The following is a 22913-nucleotide window of genomic DNA, read 5'->3' as shown; positions in this document are numbered from 1 at the left end:
GGCTCAGAGAGAACATATATAATCCATTACCATATGAGGTGTTGAACTGAATTCAGGAGAAAATAGCCAATACAGCAAAATGGAGGTTTTAAATCAAGGCAAATGAGTTGCAGCTCGGGTTGCTGATGTGGTGAATTGACTCTTGCAAAATACAATGTCTCTGGCAACCCAGTATCTGAGTAAGCCCCAGTGAGGAGCAAGCTGACTCTGCAGAGTTATGTTACACAGATCAGAGCTGTCCTCAACTGATGTACACAGTTACCCTATACAATTTGGACATTAAGCTATAGATATCAACTTCCAAGGCTATCTTATACAAACAGGATGGCCATGACCACCAATTGATTTACTGATGCATGTAATTACCTAGTTAGCATACTTTATTTTTGATTATTTTCCATAAAAAGTCTCTCCTCTCCCCTTGTTCATTATGAGTTCATTAGGAACTTTGACCACTTGTTAAGTGTTATAATAAATCATTGTCCCTTGACCTGGAGATGGTTTTTTTAGTCAGTGAATTTATTCCAGATGATTCCCCTTTTCATGACCTATTATCCACCATAGTCAGACACAGTATGACTTGATTCTAAGATAGTGATCTCATGTTGATCCTTTTCCAGAACAAAGGACAACAACCAAGATAAGATATATAAATTATTTTGGACAGTTCAAATGGATTTATGAATGAAGGATATGACTATTATGACTATTATCTCTGTAGCACCTATACGTTACAATCTAGAGAAAACCCTGAAGGGTTAGGGTTTTCTTCTCATTCTATTGTTCATTCATGCTCATATGGTATGTTTTTCTTAATATCGTTGCCAGTTTATGCTTCCTGAAAACATCTCAAAATAATTACAACATAATTTAGCTAATTAACATCAGTTAGGTCTTACCAAAGGCCTTTACTAAAAAGATATAAGGAGCAAAATACAAAAAAATCCTCCCTGTACCAGAGCACTCTCTCTTTTACATGTCCACTTGGCCTCTGGGAAAATGGGCTCCAACTTAAAATATTTATTACCAGCAATCCTACCATTTTTACTTCTGGTAGTCAGTGCATGACTTTGCTTATAGGATATAGCATTGTCTCCAGTGTCAGACTGAGTCACAGCTATGCTGCATCAAACAGGTTTTTGTTCAGATCTAACTACTCCTGAAATTGGCTATTATACTGACAAATTCTGCTATAGAACAAGTTGCTGTATCTCTGTTGGCTTTTCCAACTTTTATAATTCACAAGGTTGTAATCTGGTCACTTTTATCTTCAATACTTATCATCGCTTGAGATTAGAAAAAAATAGACAAATTAGGGACAGAAGATGCATAAACACTGTGTTCAAGGCCATAAAATGGCTTGAGTAAAGGGAGAAAGAGGTTAGGAAGAGAAAGAACTTTCATCTGTTCAAACTTTTTTGCATGCATTTTGCATTCTGCCCAATTAAAAGGTACTTGCCTAAAAAAGTTCTACTCTGAATACTCATTGTGTCATGAAATGTCCTTGGTTTCTTGGAAGTTATGCCAGTAGGCCACAAGCTTTTGGCAAGTTCTACCAAGCTGCAAATGCGGAATAGATTCAGAAATGGTGAAGACTTTTTGTCTCAGGAACAGTCTAAATAGGGTCTTTTTTTTTCCTTTTCTTTTCCTATCTTTTCTTTTTTTTAAATTAAAGCCTTTTATTTTCAAAACATATGCATGGATAATTTTTCTTTTTTTTTTTGCTGAGGCAATTGGGGTTAAGTGACTTGCCTAGGATCACACGGCTAGGAAGTGTTAAGTATCTGAAGCTGGATTTAAACTCAGGTCCTCCTGACTTCAGGGCTGGTGCTCTATCCATTGTGCCCCCTAGCTGCCCCTTCATGGATAAATTTTTAACATTGATCCTTGCATAGCCTTGTGTTCTAAATTTTTCTCCTTCTTCCCCCACTTCCTCTCCTAGATGACAAGCTATCCAATATATGTCATACATGTTAAAATATATGTTAAATCCAATATATGTAAACATATTTAAACATTTATCTTGCTACACAAGAAAAATCAGATCAAAAAGGAAAGAAAATGAATAGGAAAACAAAATGCAAGTGAACAACAACAAAAAGAGTGAGAATGTTGTGTTGTGATTCACATTCAGTTACCACAGTCCTCTCTCTGGGTGTAGATCATTGAAACTGGTCTCAATCATCTCATTGTTGGAAAGAGTCATATCCATCAGAATTGATCGTCGTATAATAATGTCATTGCTGTGTACAATGATCTCTGAGTTCTGCTCATTTAAACAGGTTTTTCTAAACAGGCTAGGATTGTTTGACTTTTAGGTGATATATATATATATATTTTTTTTTTTTTTTCAGGCACTCTTGATAAAGTCTATTAAGGTATAGATGGAATGTTATCTGTCTAGTAGAAATTGTACTTTCACAGATCCTTGAAATATGAAAATAATACTTATAGCTATGTCTGCACTTGACAGGTTTCAGTTCAATTTAATTCAACAAGCATTTACTTTATTTTGATTTTATTTTGATTTTGATCCTCTCAGTCTTACAAAAAACTTTTCCTCACAATTAAGAAAAACATTCATTTTTTTTACTTATTTATTTTTTAATTATAGCTTTTTATTTCCAAAACATATGCATGGATAATTTTTCAACATTGACCCTTGCAAAATCTTGTGTTTCAATTCCCTCTCCTCTTTCCCCATCTCTTCCCCTAGATGGCAAGTAATCTAATATATGTTAAACATGGTAAAAATATGTTTAATCTGATATATGCATACATATTTATACAATTATTTTGCTGCACAAGAAAAATCAGATCAAAAAGAAAAAAATGAGAAAGAAAGTAAAATGCAAGAAATAACAACAAAAAGAGTGAAAGTGCTATGTTGTGATCCTTACTCAGTTCCCACAGTCCTCTCTTTGGGTGTAGATAGCTCTCTTCACAGATCATTGGAATCAAATCACAGATCATTGGAATTGGCCTGAATCATCTCACTGTTGAAAAGAGCCACCCCCATCAAAATTGATCATTGTATAATCTTCTTGTTGCCATGTACAATGATCTCCTGGTTCTGCTCATTTCACTTAGCATCAATTCTTGTAAGTCTATCCAAGCCTCTCTGAAATCATCCTACTGATCGTTTATTATAGAACAATAATATTTCATAACATTCACATACCATAACTTATTCAGCCATTCTCCAACTGATGGGCATCCACTCAGTTTCCAGTTTCTTGCTACTACAAAGAGGGTTGCCACAAACATTTTTGCACATGTAAGTCCCTTTCCCTCCTTTAAGATCTCTTTGGGATATAAGACCAATAGAAACACTAATGGATCAAGAAAAATATTTAATTAAGTCCAACTGACATATACTTTGTATTATATTCCACAGATAAAATCTCTGCCTTTCTCTGGAGAGGAGGAATATGCATCCATATCTATTTTCTAAGACCAAGATTATTCCTCACAATTCATTAGTTTGTTGATTTTTAGTGTTATGATTTTCATTATTGTAAACTTTGACCTCTTAGTTCTTCTTCCTTCATCCTGTATTACTTCATATAAGACTTCCCATCTTTCCTTGAGTTCCTTATTTTGTCATTTATTGTTTCATCTGTATATTATAACAAGCAAATATTGGATTAAGCATTTCAATAAGGCACTGTGATAGGAACTAGGGATACCAAAACTAAAGTAACAAAAAGTTTCTGACCTCAAGGACTTTCTATTCAATGTACTGTCATATAACATGTACAGAGATAATTAGTTGATACTTTGAGAACAGAGCCTTGTGGTGTAGGGGGAACATAAAGAAAGGTTTTCATTCTGAGGTACAGTGCTGAGTATTGGAAGAAACTAAGATGATAAAGAAGAGAGAAAAAAATATATTCTAGGTAAGAAAGATGGCTTGTGCAAAGTTTTGGAATGCTGAGTTCAGTGAAGAACCAATTGACCAATTTATCTAGAATGTAATCTTCAATGAAGTAGCTGGAGTGTTGTACTTGCTGTTGAAATCTATGTTTAATTCCATCTATAAAATAAGGGGATTGGACTCATTGGCCCTCAGGTGCCTTCTAGCTCTACATTTTCATTCTGAGTAGTTGAGTATGCAAAAGTAAATAAAATTAATTTGAAAAAGTAATCTGGAACCAGATTGTAGAGGGCTTTCAATATGTAGATAAGGAGGTTTTTTTTGTTTTTTTTTTTTTTTAACCTAGAAGCAATAGGTAGCCAGTTCTGATTTTTAACTATGATATAGTAAGATCTGGCTTTAGGAAGATTCTTTTGGTATTTGTGTATGGGATAAATTAAAGAGGAGTGGGTAGCATGAAGATCAACTAGGAAATTATTGCAATACTTCACATGTGAAATTCATTTAACCTCTACACACTTTTGTTTCCTCATATTTAAAATGTTGGTTCCTTCTAGCTCTATGATCCTTTGATCCTTTCATCTTTGATTCTGTGCTGCAGCCAGAATGGTAGTTATGAATAGAGAGGAGAGGATGGAAGAAATGTGGAGGAGAAAGGAACAAGATTTGGCAACTGATTAGATATGGATGAGGGTGACAGTAAAGAATCAACAATGACACCAAAGTTATGAAATTGGAAAGAGATATAAAGAGAAGAGAGTCTAAGAGAGAGATTTGGGGGATACTCCTTGTTTGGGGGAAGAAGATGGATGATGATGCAGACAGATATGATGAAAATCAAAAGAAATAGTTTAAGAAAATTCATGGGAGGAGAGAGAGTGTGTGAACAGTGTGAAAAGATAAAAAGAGGTTAAAAAGGATGAGAATTGAGATTGCAATCAAATTTACAATTTTACTATATCTCTGAAGATCTGAGAGATAAGTTTCATCTGAGTGGTAATATTACATGTCAGATTGCAAGGTAAAAAGTGAATGGGAGGTAAGAAAATATGGATAGAGAATGTAAATGTTATTTTCCCCCTCATAGCACAGAGGTTCTTAACTTTTTTTTTTTTTTAATGTATCATGGATCCCTTTGATTGTCTAATGAAGTCTATGGACTCTTTCTCAGAATAATGTTGTTAAATGCATAAACATAAAACATTTAGGATTACAACAAATATCAATAATTAAGTAGTTATTAAAATATTTCAAAAATCAAGTTCATAGACCTGGGTCAAAAACACCTGCTTGGCAATTTTCAGAGGAAGAAATCTTAAGTTATTTATAGCCACATTAAAAATGCTCCCTACAAAGTCAGGAACTATATGAGCAAAACTACAAGACATTTTCCACACAAATAAAGTCAAATATAAACAATTGGAAAAATATTAAGTGCTCTTGGATAGGCTGAGTGAATATAATAAAGATGACAATACTACCTAAATTAATCAATTTATTTAGGGCTATACCAATCAGAATCCCCCAAAAAACTAATTTAATGACTTAGAAAAAATAACAACAAAATTCATCTGGAAGAACAAAAGGTCAAGAATTTCAAGGGAACTAATGAAAAAAAAACAAATGAAGGTGGCCTAGCTGTACCAGATCTAAAATTATATTACAAAGCAGTGGTTAACAAAACCATTTGATACTGGCTAAGAAATAGACTAGTTGATCAGCGGAATAGGTTAGGTTCACAGGACAAAATAATAACTATAGCAATCTAGTGTTTGACAAACCCAAAGACCCCAGCTTTTGGGATAAAAATTCATTATTTGACATAAACTTCTGGGAAAATTAGAAATTATTATGGCAGAAACTAGGCATTGATTCACACTTAACACCATACACCAAGAGAAGATCAAAATAGGTCCATGATTTAGGCATAAAGAATGAGATTATAAATAAATTAGAAGAACATAGGATCGTTTACCTCTGAAGAGGTAAGGAATTTGTGACCAAAGAACTAGAGATCATTATTGATCACAAAATAGAAAATTTTGATTATATAACTTAAAAAGCTTTTGTACAAACAAAACTAGTGCAGACAAGATTAGAAGGGAAGCAATAAACTGGGAAAACATTTTTATAGTCAAAGATTCTGATAAAGGCCTCATCTCTAAAATATATAGAGAATTGACTCTAATTTATAAGAAATCAAGCCATTCTCCAATTGACAAATGGTCAAAGTATATGAACAGATAATTTTCAGATGAAGAAATTGAAACTATTTCTAGTCATATGAAAAGATGTTCCAAATCATTATTGAACAGAGAAATGCAATTTAAGACAATTCTGAGATACTACTACACCTCTCAGATTGGCTAGGATGACAGGAAAAGATAAAGATGAATGTTGGAGGAGATGTGGGAAAACTGGGACACTGATGCATTGTTGGTGGAACTGTGAATGGATCCAACTATTCTGGAGAGCAATTTGGAACTATGCTCAAAAAGTTATCAAACTGTGCATACCTTTTCATCCAGCAGTATTACTACTGGGCTTATATCCCAAAGAGATATTGAAGAAGGGAAAGGGACCTGTATGTGCCAAAATGTTTGTGGCAGCCCTCAGTGATGTCTACCAATTGGAGAATGGCTGAATAAGTTATGATATATGAATGTAATGGAATATTATTGTTCTATAAGAAATGACCGGCAGGATGAATACAGAAAGGTCTAGAGAGATTTACACGAACTGATGCTGAGTGAAATGAGCAGGACCAGGAGATCATTATACACTTCAACAACAATACTACATATGATCAGTTCTGATGGACATGGCTCTCTTCAACAATGAGAGGATCCAAATCAGTTCCAATTGATCAGTAATGAATAGAACCAGCCACACCCAGAGAAAGAACGCTGGGAAATAAGTATGAACCACTCTTTCTGTTATTGTTTGCTTGAATTTTTGTTTTTTCTTCTCAGGTTATGTTTACCTTCTTTCTAAATCTGATTTTTCTTGTGCAGCAAAATAACTGTATAAATATGTATACATATACTGTATTTAACATATACTTTAACATATTTAACATGTATGAGACTACCTGCCATCTAGGAAAGGGGATGGAGGGAAGGAGGGGGAAAAGTTGAAACAGAAGTTTTTGCAAGGGTCAGTGTTGAAAAATTACCCATGCATATGTTTTGTATATAAATACCTATAATAAAAAATGCTCCCTACATCACTAATAGAGAAATGAAAATTAGAACAACTCCGAAAATTAAAATCACCTTATACCCATTAATTGGCTAAGATGACTTTAAAAAAAAAAAGGAAAAAAATGTTGAAGAGGCTGTGGGAAAATAGGTACTAAAAGCAAGCATATTAACTAGCCCATTACTTAATTTTAGGAGAATGATGAATTTTAGGGAGGAGGTGAATGGGAGATAGGGGATGATGAAGCTGAAGTATTGATTTTAATTAAGTTCAAAGGTCAAATGTAAGAAACAAAAATCCTTCAAGTTTCTTCTCTTATGAAACAATTTGAAACTACATAGTCAAGGCTATTAAATTGTGTATGTCCTTTTACCCAACCATACTACTTTTAGATCTATACCCTAAAAAGATCAAAGAAAGGGGCAAAGAATATTTATGTACAAAAATATTTACAGCAGTTCTTTTTGTGGTGGCAAAGATTTGGAAACTGAGGGCATGCCCATCAGTCAGGGAATGATTGGATAAGTTATGGCATATGGTTGAATACTATTGTCCTATAAAACATGATGAAGAGAATGGTTTAAGAAAACTTGGGAAGACTTGTATGAACTAATGCAAAGTGAACTGAGATAACCAGGACAATAATATAATCGACAGTAACATTGTAAAGAAAATCAATGTTGAAAGACTCTGATCAACACAATGACCCATCACAAATCCAAAGGACTTCATAATAAAACATGCCATTCAGAGTGTAAATAGAAATATATTTTCTTTTCTTTTTTCTCATTATTTTTGTACAGAGGTAATGTGGAAAATTTTTACATGTGACTATATGCCTTTTTAATGAGTGTTTTTAGAGATAAGAGATAGGAAGAGTTCAGAATTGAAAATAAAATTGATTTAAAAAGAAACAACAACAATAAAACACCACCACCACCAGCCCAGAAGTTTATGGAAGAGAATAGAGATATAGAATAGTTGAAGTTTTATAAAACTGAGTTGGTTTTATTGGGGGTGGGGTGGGGAAGATTGTTCCCCAACTGATGGGCATGCCCTCAGTTTCCAATTCTTTGCCACCACAAACAAAAATTGCTGTAAATACTTTTGTACACCTTTCTTTGATCTCTTTAGGATATAGACCTATGAGTAGTATTGCTGGATAAAAGGATATATACAGTGCAATAGCCTTGATTGTATAGTTTCAAATTGCTTCATAATAGAAAAAATTTGAAGAACCCATGTTTCTTATATGTGACATTTGTTGACCTTTGAACTTAATTAAAATCACTTCATTTTCACTTTACATAATTCTGATACTTCAAAAGGCAGAGCTACCTTTATAAGTGGTAGGGAAAGAGCAAGTAGAAAGGCTGAAGATTACAGAAAAAGAGGGATAAGGTCTTGGAGGAGACAGACAGTGATAGGAAGAAGGGTCCAAGTAGTAGCACCCGGCTTAGTGAGAAAACTAGTCACTTTTTGGCAGAGACTAGAGCAATAGAAGAAAGAAGATGAGAATTGTTATTGAAGAGAAAAGGAAAATGACAATGGATCCTCTCTTTTTTCCAGTTTAAAAAAATACATTCCTCTGTTGAATTGGAAGGAAGGTTGGTCTAAGGAGCAAGGGGGAGAAGAGAAAGTTTGGAGTAGTAACTGAATGCAAGTAGGGAAGAATAAAAGGTTTGCTAGTGAGCAAGTAGAACTCAGGTGAGATGAGATAATATAAATCTGTAGTAGACCGTTTGGTATTTTTTTCCAATGGCAATCAGCTTTAGGTGAGTAAAAGCAATTCAAGTATGGCATGGCAGCAGCAGCAGCAGTATGAAGAGACAAGGAATCAAGTTGAGCTGGTTAACTAACAGATTAACATATCCATTAAGCAATATGAATAAGGAATCGGACTTAGAGTACCGGTGACTAGGGCTGAAATCCCACCTTGGACACTTAGTAGCTGTGTGACCTTGGACATTTATAAATTATTTAGCATTTCTGTGCATTTCTTAGATTGATTAGATCTGAGGATAACCTTTAAAATCCCTGTCAGCTTTAAAGCTATGATCTTATGATCCTATGAAGTCAGAGTCATAGTGATGACTAATGATGAAGAGAGGTAAGGGCTAGAATGGCTAAAGGTCATGATGAAGACAGAGATTTAGGAAAAATGAAGCTGAGGCAGAAATGAAAAGGAGACTGTGATCCAAAACAGGAATTTTAGAAGTGTGAGTTGTGGAGATACAATAATTATAGGCTGGAATATATGGCTATTTTTGTGTGGCTTTGTCAAGTGCAAGTACATGAGCTCGGGAATTGATAAACTGGGTTTGTGAGGAAATTCCTGGAAATGATGAAATACTGTAATATAAATCTAAGTTTTGTTATTATTCATCTTAGAGGGAATTGAAACTGGATTTAGGAAATGTTCATTTGTGTGTGTGTGTATAATGAACATGTATGTGTGTGTTCATGGGCATGCGTGTTTGTACATACCATGCCTCCCTCATAAAACTTATCAATTCAATAAGCAGTAAGTGCCTACAACTGTTTTACAAAATGGGAATATGAAGACAAAGATGTCCTTGCCTCGAAGGACTCATTCAACTGGAGTAATAGAAAATGCAAAAAAGTAAGTCAATGCAAAAAAATTAAATTTTTTAAAATTTAATTTCATTCTAAAAATTTATTACAAAAATTTTATGCATGGGCAATTTTCTAGCATTGACAATTGCAAAACCTTTTGTTCCAACTTTTCCTCTCCTTCCCCCCACCCCCTCCCCCAGATGGCAGGTTGACCAATACATGTTAAATATGTTAAAGTAAAAATTAAATACAATATATGTATACATGTCCAAACTGTTAAAAAAATTAATTTCAAGGAGTGTTAGGATTACTAAGTGAGAACTGAGGTTGTCTGGACAGTGACAAGGTGAGAATTCAGGTTTTCTGGACAATTACAAGGTGAGAACTCAGGTTGACTTGATAGAGGGGGCAAGCTCATTGGCTGGGGTGGTTCTTCCCAGAAGCCCTTGCATTATCCCACGCCCATTCTCTGGGAGAATAAAAGAAGAGGACTCTCAGAGAAAGAGGAAGACTCTGAATTGCATCAGGCTTGACGGGGCTCTCTGCAGGAAGGGAAGTCACTTCTTTGGACAAGAGTTAACAGCAACTGCCTGGAGACAACGGTTCGTTACAGGAAGAAGAATCTGTCTGAGAGATTTGAGTAGACACAGCAGATCTCTTCCCAGAGAGCGATCCAGCAGCTTCTAGAGACGACAGCTCGCTACAATTGGCGTCCACACGTGGGGCAAGGACTTTTGCTTATCCTGACAAGAGGAGCTAGACCAGACCTTCGCAATTTGGCGCCCGAACAGGGACAGACACAGTCCTGATTCCAGTGGAAAAGCTTCCAATCTAGATCTCAGTCTCTCTGACCCAGAACCGTGAGTAACGAGGAAACTTTGTTAAAGATTAAGTGAGCGTGCTAATAGATAAATAAGGAACTTAACTTGTTAAGGGCTAAACCAGGAATCTCTTATAGCTGAAATGGGGCAGATGTTAGCTATATTCAATCCCTGGACCTCAGCCGACTCAACCTCAGCCCCAGACGCAACCTCAGCTCCATTCAGGAGTGGTACTATAGAGAGTATAATCAACATAATTGAGGAGCAGAGTTTACTTGTAACCTGGGTACAGATTGCTAAACTCTTGGCTGCATTAAGACGCACATCCCCTTGGTTCTTAGAGGAAGAAAAGATAGATGTAGATAAATGGAAGCTAGTGGGATATGAAATGAAAGAATTTCAAGCAAAAATTGGGCCTCGTTCAATTTCTGCAGAAGTATTTTATATCTACAACATAGTTCAATTAGCCTTAAACTATCAAGCAAGTTGTAGGAGAAGGAAAAGTTCTAAAAATGAACAGAGGAGGAAGTGTGAGGAAAAAAGGAAAGATCAAGATCTTTCCCTAGAGCAAGAGGATTTAAATGAGGAATTATGGTATGATTCTCTTGAAGAAGCTTCAACCCTGCCTAGAGAACAGATTATTGACAGGCCCACATCAACCCCACCTTCAGAGATGGAGGAAGAAAGAGGGGAAGAGGCAGAAACACAAACAGAATTGCCTGTGAAGCAGCCTAAGCCTATGACAAGATTAGAAAAAGCATTGGTTAAAGCTAAGAGAGAAGGACAGGATATAAGTGATTTTATACATGCATATCCTGTGATTGAAGAGATTGATTCTGTAGGTAAAAAAAGGAGAAGATATGCACCTTTAGATTTGAATAAAATTAAGGATTTGAAAAAAGGTTGTACCCTTTATGGGGCTACATCAGCTTATGTCAAAATGTTACTAGATGGTTTGTCTTATGAAGTCCTAACCCCGAATGATTGGAAATCCATAGCAAGGACATGTCTGGAACCTGGAGAAAATTTATTATGGCTTGCGGAATTTCATGAATTATGTAAAATTCAAGTCAGATGCAATTTGGAAATAGGAGTTAACACACAATTCACTTTTGAGCACTTAGCTGGTGAAGGTCAGTATGGAGAGAATTCGGAACAGATTCATTATACCATGACAATATATGAACAAATTGCTAAGGCTGCAATAAAAGCTTGGGGTGTCCTTCCTGGACAGAAAGATCATGGAGAGGCTTTCACTAAAATACAGCAAGGTCCCAATGAACCTTTTGCAGATTTTGTGGGACGTTTGCAAACTGCTGTCAAAAGAACTATTGGAGAAAATTCAGCTACAGAAATAATGACCAGACATCTGGCTAAGGAAAATGCCAATGAGATTTGCAAAAGAATTATATGGGGATTAGACAAAGATGCTCCTTTAGAGGAGATCATAAGACGTTGTGCTACAGTGGGAACAAATGCTTTTTACACCCGGACAATGATGAATGTGGAAAGACAGGGTCCCTCCTGGCAAGGGCCTTCTAGAGAAACTCGGCGATGTTTTCAATGTGGAAAAATTGGGCATCTAAGAGCTCAGTGTAGATATGGAGATACAGTGAGAAGACAGGGTGAGAGAAGACCTAAAACTCCATGTCCAAAATGTCACAAGGGCCTCCACTGGGCCTCCGAATGTAGATTGACCCAGGGAAATGACAGATGGGGCCCAGCTTCAGCCCCCCAAGTGGGGCATGATGGCAGCCGAGGTTACATCCAGAGAATTTTAAGACATGATCAATCAGCCAAAAGGCAATCAGATGGAAGAAAGGGATTGAAATTAGGAAAAATAGAGTTGTGTGCAGTAGAGACTACCGAGATACTCCCTGGAGAAGTGAAATCTGTTCCTGTTGAGCCTATGGATCCTTTGCCTCCAGGCACAGTAGGCTTGACCATTTCACCTTCTGAGAGTGCCTACAAAACAGTGTCCATCCATACACTGATGTGGGAGACTGGAGAACGTGTATCTAATATCCCAGTCACTAACACAGGCAGACAACGTGTGATTTATCAACCAGGAGAAGTAGTAGCATCAGGCTTATTGTTACGGACCCCTAATAAGCAACCTAGTGATAGTCGCCTAGATTTTGACTCCAATGAACAAAATCCAGGAATATATTGGACAGCAGCTGTGACAGCTGACCGACCTATGCTTACTATTTATATAAACGGAATACCATTTGAAGGATTGGTAGACACGGGTGCAGATCGTACAGTTATTAGAGGTGCCAATTGGCCCGGTCACTGGCCAAAGATTAAAGCAGACACCTATATGTCTGGGGTGGGAGGATCAATAGCAGCAGAAGTTAGTGCTAGGCCTTTGAGATGGGTATTTGAAGGAGAAACAGGAGCTTTTACTCCTTTTGTGGTTGAAAAAATCCCCATCAATCTGTGGGGAAGAGACATTTTACAGCAGATAGGATTACAAATAAGCACTTCGGCTTTTTAGGCAGGGCTGCTGTTGAAGGCCTACCTGCACTTTCACCAGTTCCTATTCAGTGGAAGACTGATTCACCAGTGTGGGTAGAACAGTGGCCCTTAAGAAGTGATAAAATTCAGGCCTTATTAGACATAGTGCAAGAACAACTTGACCAAGGACACTTGCGGCCTTCTCTAAGTCCTTGGAATTCCCCAGTATTTGTGGTGAAAAAGAAATCTGGAAAATGGAGGATGATAACTGATCTAAGAAGAGTAAATGAACAGATGGAAACTATGGGAACTCTTCAGCCTGGACTTCCATCTCCTACTCAGTTGCCAAGAGAATGGCCTCTATGGGTTATAGACATTAAGGATTGTTTCTATTCTATTCCTCTAGATAAGGAGGATATGAAAAGATTTGCTTTTTCAGTGCCTAGTGTTAATTTGGCTGAGCCTTATAAAAGATATGAATGGACAGTTTTGCCACAGGGAATGAAAAACAGCCCTACTATGTGCCAAATGTATGTTGCAGCTGCTCTTGCTCCAGTAAGAAAAGCCTTTCCAAAAGTAATATTGTTACATTATATGGATGATATTTTGGGATGTGCACCTGAGGAACAAATGTTAGAGGCATGTCTACAAAGGACCATGGAAACATTAAAGTACTACAAACTGCATATAGCTACAGAAAAAATTCAAAGACATGCTCCTTTTCAATATTTAGGATATGAAGTATATCCTAAGGTGCTTACAGTACAAAAACTCTCCTTAAGAACAGAGAAGCTAAACACCTTAAATGACTTCCAGAAATTGATAGGAGATATCCAATGGATGCGTCCCGTGCTAGGCTTGACTACCTGTCAATTGCAACCACTATATGATATTTTAAGGGGAGACAGTGCTTTAAATTCACCACGCCAGCTTACAAAAGAAGCACAAAAGGCTTTGAGAGAAGTTGAACTGGCTTTATCCAATGTGGTTGAAAGAGTCACTCAAAAACCCTTGGAAATATCAGTTTTTGCTACAAAAGAGGCACCCACAGCAGTCCTTCATCAAGGAGACAGAGTGATTGAGTGGGTGAACCTCCCAGCACAACCAGAACAAAGCCTTACACCTTACCCAGTGCTTGTGGCTAGGATTTTATTAAAGGCTATTAAGAGAGTAACACAATTATCTGGGATAAGTCCTGAAAAAATATACACATTCTATACTAACGCACAGATTAATGTATGCTGTGAGAACATCCCAGAATGGCAAATTTTATTGGCCACCGCTCCAAATTTTGCACATGGATCTCCATTAAAGATTACCCGGCTACTACATAATTGGCAATGGATTTTTGAAGAAAAGGTTTCTAAGGTTCCTCTTAAAGGACCAACAATCTTTACAGATGCCTCCAAAGAAAATATTTGTGCCATATACTCTCATGATTTAACCATAAAGAGAGTAATCAGGACTCCTTTTCAATCCACTCAACAGAATGAATTATTTGCTATCATGCTAGCTCTCACTTATTACCCAGGAGACGTAAATATAATTACTGATTCAGCCTATTCAGTAGGTGTAGTACAAAGAATTGCCACAGCCCAAATAAAATTTGCAGCCTCCAATATTTATCAGCTCTTTAAGGAACTTCAAGAGCAAGTGAGAAAACATCCAGGCAAGATTTATATCTTGCATGTCCACTCACATAGTGGACTTCCAGGTCCCATTTTTGATGGAAATTCAAAGGCAGATAGCCTTCTAACCATGTTAGCCAGTAGTCCTTTATTTCAGGAAGCACAAGAATCTCATTCTAAATATCATCAGGCTGCTCGAGCTTTACGTTTACAATTTGGAATCACAAGAGAGGAAGCTAGGAGCATAGTAAAAAGCTGTACAGCTTGTCTTCCTTTCCATGCTCCTACACTCCCTCCAGGGAAGAATCCTCGTGGTTTGAGACCCAATGAAATCTGGCAAATGGATGTGACCCATTATAAATCTTTTGGTCGTCTATCTTTTATCCATGTAGTGGTAGACACCTTTTCAGGATTCACATTTGCAATGCCAGCAGCAAAAGAGACAGCCCGAGTGGTCACTGAATTCCTTATACAAGCTTTTGCAATTATGGGTGTGCCACAAGCAATAAAAACAGACAATGGACCTGCATATACGTCCAAACATTTTACACACTTTTGTGCACAGTATAAGATTTTACATACCACGGGCATACCCTTTAATCCTCAAGGGCAGGCAATAGTAGAGAGAAGAAACAGAGATATTAAGACACTCCTCCAAAAACAAAAGAAAGGGGGAGCCACAGGTAGCCCTAGGGAACTTCTAAATTTAGTTCTCTATACCATTAATTTTCTAATTTTTGACAAAGATGCGCTGGCTCCAGCAGACAGGTTTTATAACCCACCAGAAGGGCAGTGTCCAGTGAGAGCATCTCCACTGTCCTTAGATAATCGCCAGGTGATGTGGAGAGATCCAGAAAGTGGTGAATGGAAGGGACCAGATAGGTTAACTGCCTGGGGGAGAGGGTTTGCTTGTATTTCTTCAGCAGGAGAAGGAATCAGATGGGTGCCAACGAGTCATATTCGCCTTGTCCACCAGAGAGAGACAGAAAAAGAGAAAGACCTCAAAATAAAGGAGAAGATCTAAGAAACATCTGACACCGAAAGAGCATGGATAATAAAAAGACTGTTAAAGAACTTTAAAATCAGCAGGAATCATTGGACTTCCTCACACAAGATGAGACTAATGGACAATGGACTTATGGACATTTATAAATTTTCAATTTATGATTATTTGATTATGTTATATACTTCTAGCATGCGTTATGTTACTATGTTACTATATGCTTATGTAATTTATGTAATTATCTGTAATACTTCCCATATTGATGGATTTATGTTTCAAGGTCATTTATGTAATTATCTGTAATACTTCCCATATTGATGGATTTATGTTTCAAGGTCATGACTGTCCTATGTTCTAAATCAAAAGAAAAGGGGAGATGTTAGGATTACTAAGTGAGAACTGAGGTTGTCTGGACAGTGACAAGGTGAGAATTCAGGTTTTCTGGACAATTACAAGGTGAGAACTCAGGTTGACTTGATAGAGGGGGCAAGCTCATTGGCTGGGGTGGTTCTTCCCAGAAGCCCTTGCATTATCCCACGCCCATTCTCTGGGAGAATAAAAGAAGAGGACTCTCAGAGAAAGAGGAAGACTCTGAATTGCATCAGGCTTGACGGGGCTCTCTGCAGGAAGGGAAGTCACTTCTTTGGACAAGAGTTAACAGCAACTGCCTGGAGACAACGGTTCGTTACAGGAAGAAGAATCTGTCTGAGAGATTTGAGTAGACACAGCAGATCTCTTCCCAGAGAGCGATCCAGCAGCTTCTAGAGACGACAGCTCGCTACAAAGGAGGATAGAATACAAATAACTGAGGGAAGATTGGGTCAAGAAAGGTCTAGAAATTCTACAAAGTGGAGTTAGAAGGAAGTAGCCTCCAGACGTGGAGGTCCCCTTGCACATAAAGTCACGGCAGCTTTATATGGGATGGTCGTATAGAAAACAGTTTGGACGGAGAATGTGGAAAGTGGAGTAATACGATAGATATAAAGCTTGCTTGGTTCATCTTCCCGCGTGACTTGCAATAGTGTGGTTGCCTCTTCAAAACCAACTCACATATTGGGATAAAATATTAGAATAACTAATTCTTTCCTTTTGTCTCTCTGGGCCTCAGTTTCCCATTTGGAAAAAGAAAAGTCTGGATAGATGGGCTCCAAATGCCCTTCCAGGTTTAACATTCTATGATCTTCCTGGAAGACTGCTTTCCCCACTACAACTGATTGGCGCGATTTGAAAACCCAGTCACACGTCCGCAGAAACTGAAAGCTTAAGGTTTTGGGGGGAAGTGGGGGAGGGGTGCAAATACTACTTTTTTTTTTTTTTTTCCCCAAAAACTTGGAGAAAGATTGATCTGATGCTTCCTATCTGGCTCAGAATACTCTTTTTTCTGTCCTAAAGTGAAGATACATGGAAGGGATGCTCACCCACGAATCTGACTTCTAAATCTCTTTAGCTACTTTCTGGGTACTTTGGGGCACATCACTGCCCTTTTTTGTGTGTAATCTCATTTTCCTTCTCTGCAAAATGGAGAAAGGAACATGTTGTGTACCACATATACTCTCGTATGTATATTCCTAATTTCTATTTTGCTCAAAAACAAAACAAACGAAACATTTCTTTCCTCCACACGCTTATTCCCCAGCGTTCTGGTTAGGAGTAGCTTTGGGAACCCAATAAAAGCCGAACCGTGACCCGGGAGCTGCTCCCCAGACCCGAGCTGTGCTTTTAGTGCTTCAGTGTAGGCCCTTCCGCCGGGCCGGACAAACCGGGACGCCGCGGCTTAGAGCGAGGCTAGCCTGGAAAGTCCTCTCGCGACTCCTTTACAAACGCGTCCCAGCGTGTCTATTGCGCGTGGGTGTGTAATTAACACTGCCTCGCTTTCTCTGAGCTCTAACCACAGTCCCTTTTCTCGGGCTCTCCTTTAGGTCCCACTCATCCTTGCACAGGGTACTTCCTAGTCCGGCTGGGGAAACCCTCGCCTCCTTTTCAACCAGGAAGTAATTGGGAAGAAGTAAACGGCGATCCCTTTGGGCGCTTTTTTTGCCCGATTCCTGCGGAGAACATGCACTCAAAGTGTTAAGGTTTTTTTTCCGCTCTCCTTTTTTAAAAAGGGTGATTAAGGTCCCATTCAGGCTACTGAAAAACCAGGGGACACTCAGGACAAATAATGCGCGCAAACCCGAGGCCCGCACTACTTAAATCTTGGGATCCAGCCCTCAGCGGGGCAATTTCGGGCTAAGGCGGGCGACCGCAAGAGGCTAAGGTTCGCGTGACGTCACAGAGGGAGGGGGCGTGGCCCAGGCTTGCACACCGGACCCAGTCTCAGCGTTCCTTCTCCCGGCCCAAGGAACGATCAGCTGGTTTGCGCTTCCCTGACGTAGGCTGGGCACGTCACTGCTGCATGGCCGCCTCCTCCGGAAAGCCGGCCGGGGCAAATGGAGAGGTGAGCTGAGCAAAAGGCGATGTGGAATCCGGAATCTCCGAGCCCGGGCCGCGTTGGGGCGTGAGGGGGTTGCGGTGCAGCGGGGGCGGGGGCCGGGAGAGAGCGAGTGCATCTGCACTGGGGAGAAGTGCAGCCCATGCAGCTCCGGCCTTGCGCTGCCTGCAGCGTGCAGCCCATTTCCCAGAAGGGCCTCCTGCTGCTTAGAACGGCCGGCCTTCCTGGGGCAAGGTTCTGTGCAAGCCAGCTCTGGGCGGGACTGGAAGAAGAAAGGAAAGGCTATTGTTGGACCAGACTCACCTGGCCAGCAGGGAGCACAGAATGGTTCACCCTTTCCCGCGCTGTGAGTTTGGTGGGAGTGGGGGGAGACTAGCAGTTTTATTTGGGGCACCTCCCCCCCTGCGAAGTGCTAATCTTGCACTTAAATCAGAACCTTAGAAATCTAGTCTAACCCTGTCACTTTTCAGATGGGGAAATTGGGACTCCTTGGTGAAGTGACTTTCCCAGGGTCACACACAGTGGAAATCCGAAACCCCTGACTCGAAAATACTGTGTTCTTTCCGTTCCAGCGGTTCAAACCCATGCAATAAAGACACCTGCCCGAAAAGTCAGTCTGTAATAGCTTTGTATGCAAAGCAGAGAGTGTTCGAGCACTTCGAGATTTGGAAGTCAGAGACCCAATTTCTTCATTTACAGATGGGTCCCAGAATGGTGAAATCACTTGCCTAGAGTCATCTCAAATCAGAACCCTGGTAAAGACCAGGGTTCTGATTCCTACTTTAGAGCTTTTTAGGTAGTGCCAACATAGAATCTTTTCAAGGGTTTTAGGAACGGGGGATTTTCAAATCTAGTTTAGGTAGGAGAATGGGGGGAGGGGAATTCTTCCTCATTAGTCCAGCTCTGTTTTGCATGTAGAGGGATCTGTGTTAAAGGTTAACCCAGATATGAACCTCTAACTTTTAAAATTTTATTTATTTATTTTTAGTTTTTTTTTTTTAAAGTTTCGAGCTGCTTAAGGCCCAATAAAAGAGTAGAGAATTGAGTTACAGCTCCAAAAGGCAGAAAAGCAAAAAGTCTGCATAATTCAGAGATGGGCTAATCTGTCTCCTGAATAGTGGCTGGGTTGAATCAGCTAGGATATATGAAGGCTGCCTTGGCAACTCTAAGTTGTGGCCTGTGAGTTACTTAGAACACAAAGAGATCTTGTCCAAGACAAAGAAGGGGCTTTGGAGATGGAGAATCTAATCCCTTTATTTTACAGATGAAAAAACAGACCCAGAGAAATTTCTCCATCCGCCTAAGCTGGAAGCTGCTTTTAACCCAGGTCCTCTCCAGAGGCTGCAAAAAACCTGAAATTTTAGAAAAGGTTTATAATTCAGTTATTATGCAAATTCTGTGTATTCTATGTTTTTGTATTCTGTGTTTTTGGTGGCTCATCCAGGTTATTATAACAAATGAGTTTTTCTCCCTTTATGAGATTTTTATTATGATACACATATAGGCATTGAGTTTCCCAACTATTGGGAAAGCTATATGGTTACAGTGGGAAAAATCTGGGTAATTGATTCTAGTTTCAGTACTCCGTTATGTTAGGTAAGTCACTTAACTGTTGTGGGTTTCAAGTTCAATAAGGGTTGGACTAGATGCCTCTGAGGTTCTTGCCAGCTCCAAGATTGTGTCACTCTTACATGGTAACAATTCAAACTAATAACATGAAGTCATTTTCCTCTTACTTTTAGTTGATATCTGAAGAGACTTGCAATCAATCCCTAGAGTAATTTCCTTCAGATCTGATCTCTGGGATCCATTTATCCAGTCACAGATTGATATCCGAAGGAAGACTTTTTCCTGACTCAGGAAAGACTATCTCCAACTCAGATCTGTGCTGACACTGATTAAAATTTGCTTTGCATATTGTGGTCAAAGTCTGCCAAGTCTGCCATTTCTTCTTTCTGAAGAAAAGTCTTCAGACCTTTCTGGAGAGAAGAATAAGAGGAGTTGAATCTAAGGCAGACGGATTGATATTCAAGGAAAATCAGGTAATCATTCTAAATGTAAATCTGGTACACTTTCCAGAGTTTCTGGGTTATATTGATAAAGGACGACCCTGGAAAGGAGAATTGCTCTCAGTGGCCAGGGAGTTTAGAAAGTTGGCCACTGACTCCATTGACAGTTGTCTGGGGTTAACTTTTTTGAGGGAGGAGAAGGGGAAGATGTAGAAGTAGATGAAGTAGATTTAGAGATGTAGAAGAAGATAAGAGAAGTAGGAAATTGTATCCCATATTCTAAAGAAAACAGGAGATTTGGAAGTTGTTTGATTAAAAAAAAAAAAAAGAATAAATAATGGAAGAAAACTAGTGGATTTGAGACAATGATGTTTTGACTAGTTCAGAAAACCAGAATCCACTGATCATTTAGAACTGTGAAATGGGCAATGTCTTTTGTACAACCCATAGAAATATTCTGTGATATGTGTATGGGGGGAAAGGGGAAATTGGGATTTAGCATTTCAAATTTCCTAAAAAAACCCAAAAACCTACAACAGTCCTTTTTATTGTTCCTTGAACAATTTCTCTAGATATCTTTTTGAGGGACTACCTTCAGTATATTCTGAAGTGTCTTGGAACATTCCTTTTTATTGTTCCTTTAAGACTTTCTCTAGATATCTTTTTGAGGGATTACCTTTAGTATATTCTGAAGTGTTTTGGGGCTGTTTTTCCCTAAACTAAATGGCCCCAGATGGAATCCTTCTGGAAATTTTATGTTTGCTTATTATAATTTTTTGGATCCCTTCCTTTACTATTAGGCTGTGTGAACTGTTACTTCTATTGTCATAAACATTGCTTTTAACAGTAATTTACTACTAATAGGAAAACCAGATAAGTAGATTTGTTAAATTTGTATTTAAATTAAGATTTAAATAAAGATTTAAACTTTAAATTAAGATCCAAATTTAAATTTAAATTAAGATTTAAATTAATTAATTTTAATTAATTTTAAAGATTTAAATTAAGAGTACATCTATTTTATGTGAGGACCTGAGGGGCTCCTTATGAGTGAAAAATGCTTGGGCTTTGTGACAGCTATTTAATTCATTCTAAAGCAGTGATTTTCTCATATGTAGTAAAGTTCCATTGTGTCTCCTTTGGTTCAAAAAAAATTTGTTCTTTTAAATTCATAAGGATTTAGAATTATGGAGTTTTTGAGCTGAATGAAACCTTAGAGATCATTAACTTTGGAAGATTTAGGGCTAGAATTACAACTTTTCATTTGGATCCTTAAAAAAACCAAAAGCTTAAATATATCCAGTGCAATTTCCTTCTTTTGGTGGGGGAGAGATATTTATAAACATTATTTCATTTGATCTTCACAACAACTCTGAGAAGTATTTTCATTTTATAGGTGAGGAAACTGAGACACACAGAGGCTAACTTGACCAGAGTCATACAGGTAGTAAGTATTTGAGACTGGTTTTGAATCCGGGCCTCTCTGCCTTGAAAACTAACAGATGAAAAATCTACATAGCAGAGAGTGGTTATATAGACTCTTAGGAGTGGAAAGGACCCTTGACCTCAAATGTTCCAACTTCTTTATTTAATGGACTTGGAAATTGATTCCTACAGAGATAAAGTGGCTTGGCTAGGTTCTCACAGTTTTATTTCCAACTCAGTAATTTTTGCCTCCCATTGTCAAGAGCTTGGGAAGTAGTACAGGAGAGGCTGCTGTTGATACACTTGTTTCCTGAGCATCTGAAAGTCTTTCCAGCCCTTAGGGTCTGAGTAACCTGTCATACTTTCCCAGGGGCAAACCCAGCTGGGGCTTCCTACTACATTTAGCTGTAAAATGCACAGTTGAAGTCAGGTTGAAAAGTTAGGGAATGCCATTTACAAGCAAACTAGATTAATGTGATTTTTTTCAGGTCTTTCTTTTTTAAGGCATGCCCTAAATGGTATAAGAATTCTATGTTACATTTTGAATTTAGCTTTTTTTCTTTTTTAATTGGGCCTTCTCTCCACTTATATACATTTGTCTCATCTCTTAATAATAATAATGAAATCTCACTGAGAATGTGGGCAGATAGTAATAATTAATGAGTATAGCAAAGGTAAGTTGCCTCATAGGAATGTGGCTCATTTTCATGTAGTAGTCTACCTTTTTCTCTTCTGATGGCAATAATTGTTAGCTAAATTGGAAGTGACCAAAATGAAGAGGTGAGGGTGACTCACTCTTCTAGGTAACCAGAAGCCTTTCTTTCCTTCTGGCCTACCTGTACAAAGGTACTTGGCTTCAGAAACAGACTCCAAGGCTGGTAGGCTCCACCCTACCTTTATCTCTACTACTCCATCAGTTGTAGGATATACTGAAACCAAATTGGAGTACTTTGTTCCTGAACACACCTTTAATTTTTTTCTCTTGGCCTAAACTTCCAATCATTTAATATGTAAGTATTTATTAAGCCATATGGTAACATTGTGTTATGCCTTGAGAAAGCAGAAACAGAGATTGAAAGGTCAGTTCTTGTCCTGAGGGATCTTAGTTTATATTCTCATGGGGAAGGAACTAGAGGCCCCCTGAGCTAATTCTTGAGGGAATTGAGGAGTTGAAGAGGTAGATGAGGAGGAAGAATTGCACTTTAGATGTAGAAAGTGGTTAATGGGGGCAGCTAGGTGGTGCAGTGGATAGAGCACCAACCTTGAAGTTAGGAGGACCTGAGTTCAAATCTGGCATCAGATACTTAACACTTCCTAGCTGTGTGACCCTGGGCAAGTCACTTAACCCCAGCCTCAGAAAAAGAAAAAAAAAAGTGGTTAATGTAAAGGCCTGAGATGGAAAATGGAGTGCTTATATGAAGAATTACAGCGACAAATTAACTGGAGTGTTAAATGGTTGGAGGGGAGTAGTAAGACTCAAA

At 38.3% G+C, this 22913-nt stretch overlaps 1 protein-coding gene across 5 annotated transcripts in view; it reads left to right on the top strand.

Annotated features, from left to right (window-relative positions):
• The first annotated feature begins 3788 nt into the window (after positions 1-3788).
• XPNPEP1 (X-prolyl aminopeptidase 1) overlaps positions 3789-22913 on the top strand; it is a 68488-nt gene continuing 49363 nt past the window's right edge. The window contains exons 1-2 of one of the 5 annotated variants that reach the window (XM_074295534.1): positions 3789-3899; positions 19741-20040. The gene's annotated coding sequence lies outside the window, so the exon portion shown is untranslated. Of the gene's footprint in view, positions 3900-17405; positions 18345-18567; positions 18754-19740; positions 20041-21403; positions 21455-22913 lie in introns of those variants that run through there. The other 4 variants (XM_074295532.1, XM_074295535.1, XM_074295533.1 and 1 more) reach the window with 4 other exon arrangements.

Source organism: Sminthopsis crassicaudata, chromosome 2, assembly GCF_048593235.1.
Source record: "Sminthopsis crassicaudata isolate SCR6 chromosome 2, ASM4859323v1, whole genome shotgun sequence".
In the NCBI taxonomy this organism is placed as follows: domain Eukaryota; kingdom Metazoa; phylum Chordata; class Mammalia; order Dasyuromorphia; family Dasyuridae; genus Sminthopsis; species Sminthopsis crassicaudata.
Note: the sequence above shows the minus strand (reverse complement) of the source record. Positions and strands in the feature narration are given on the sequence as shown.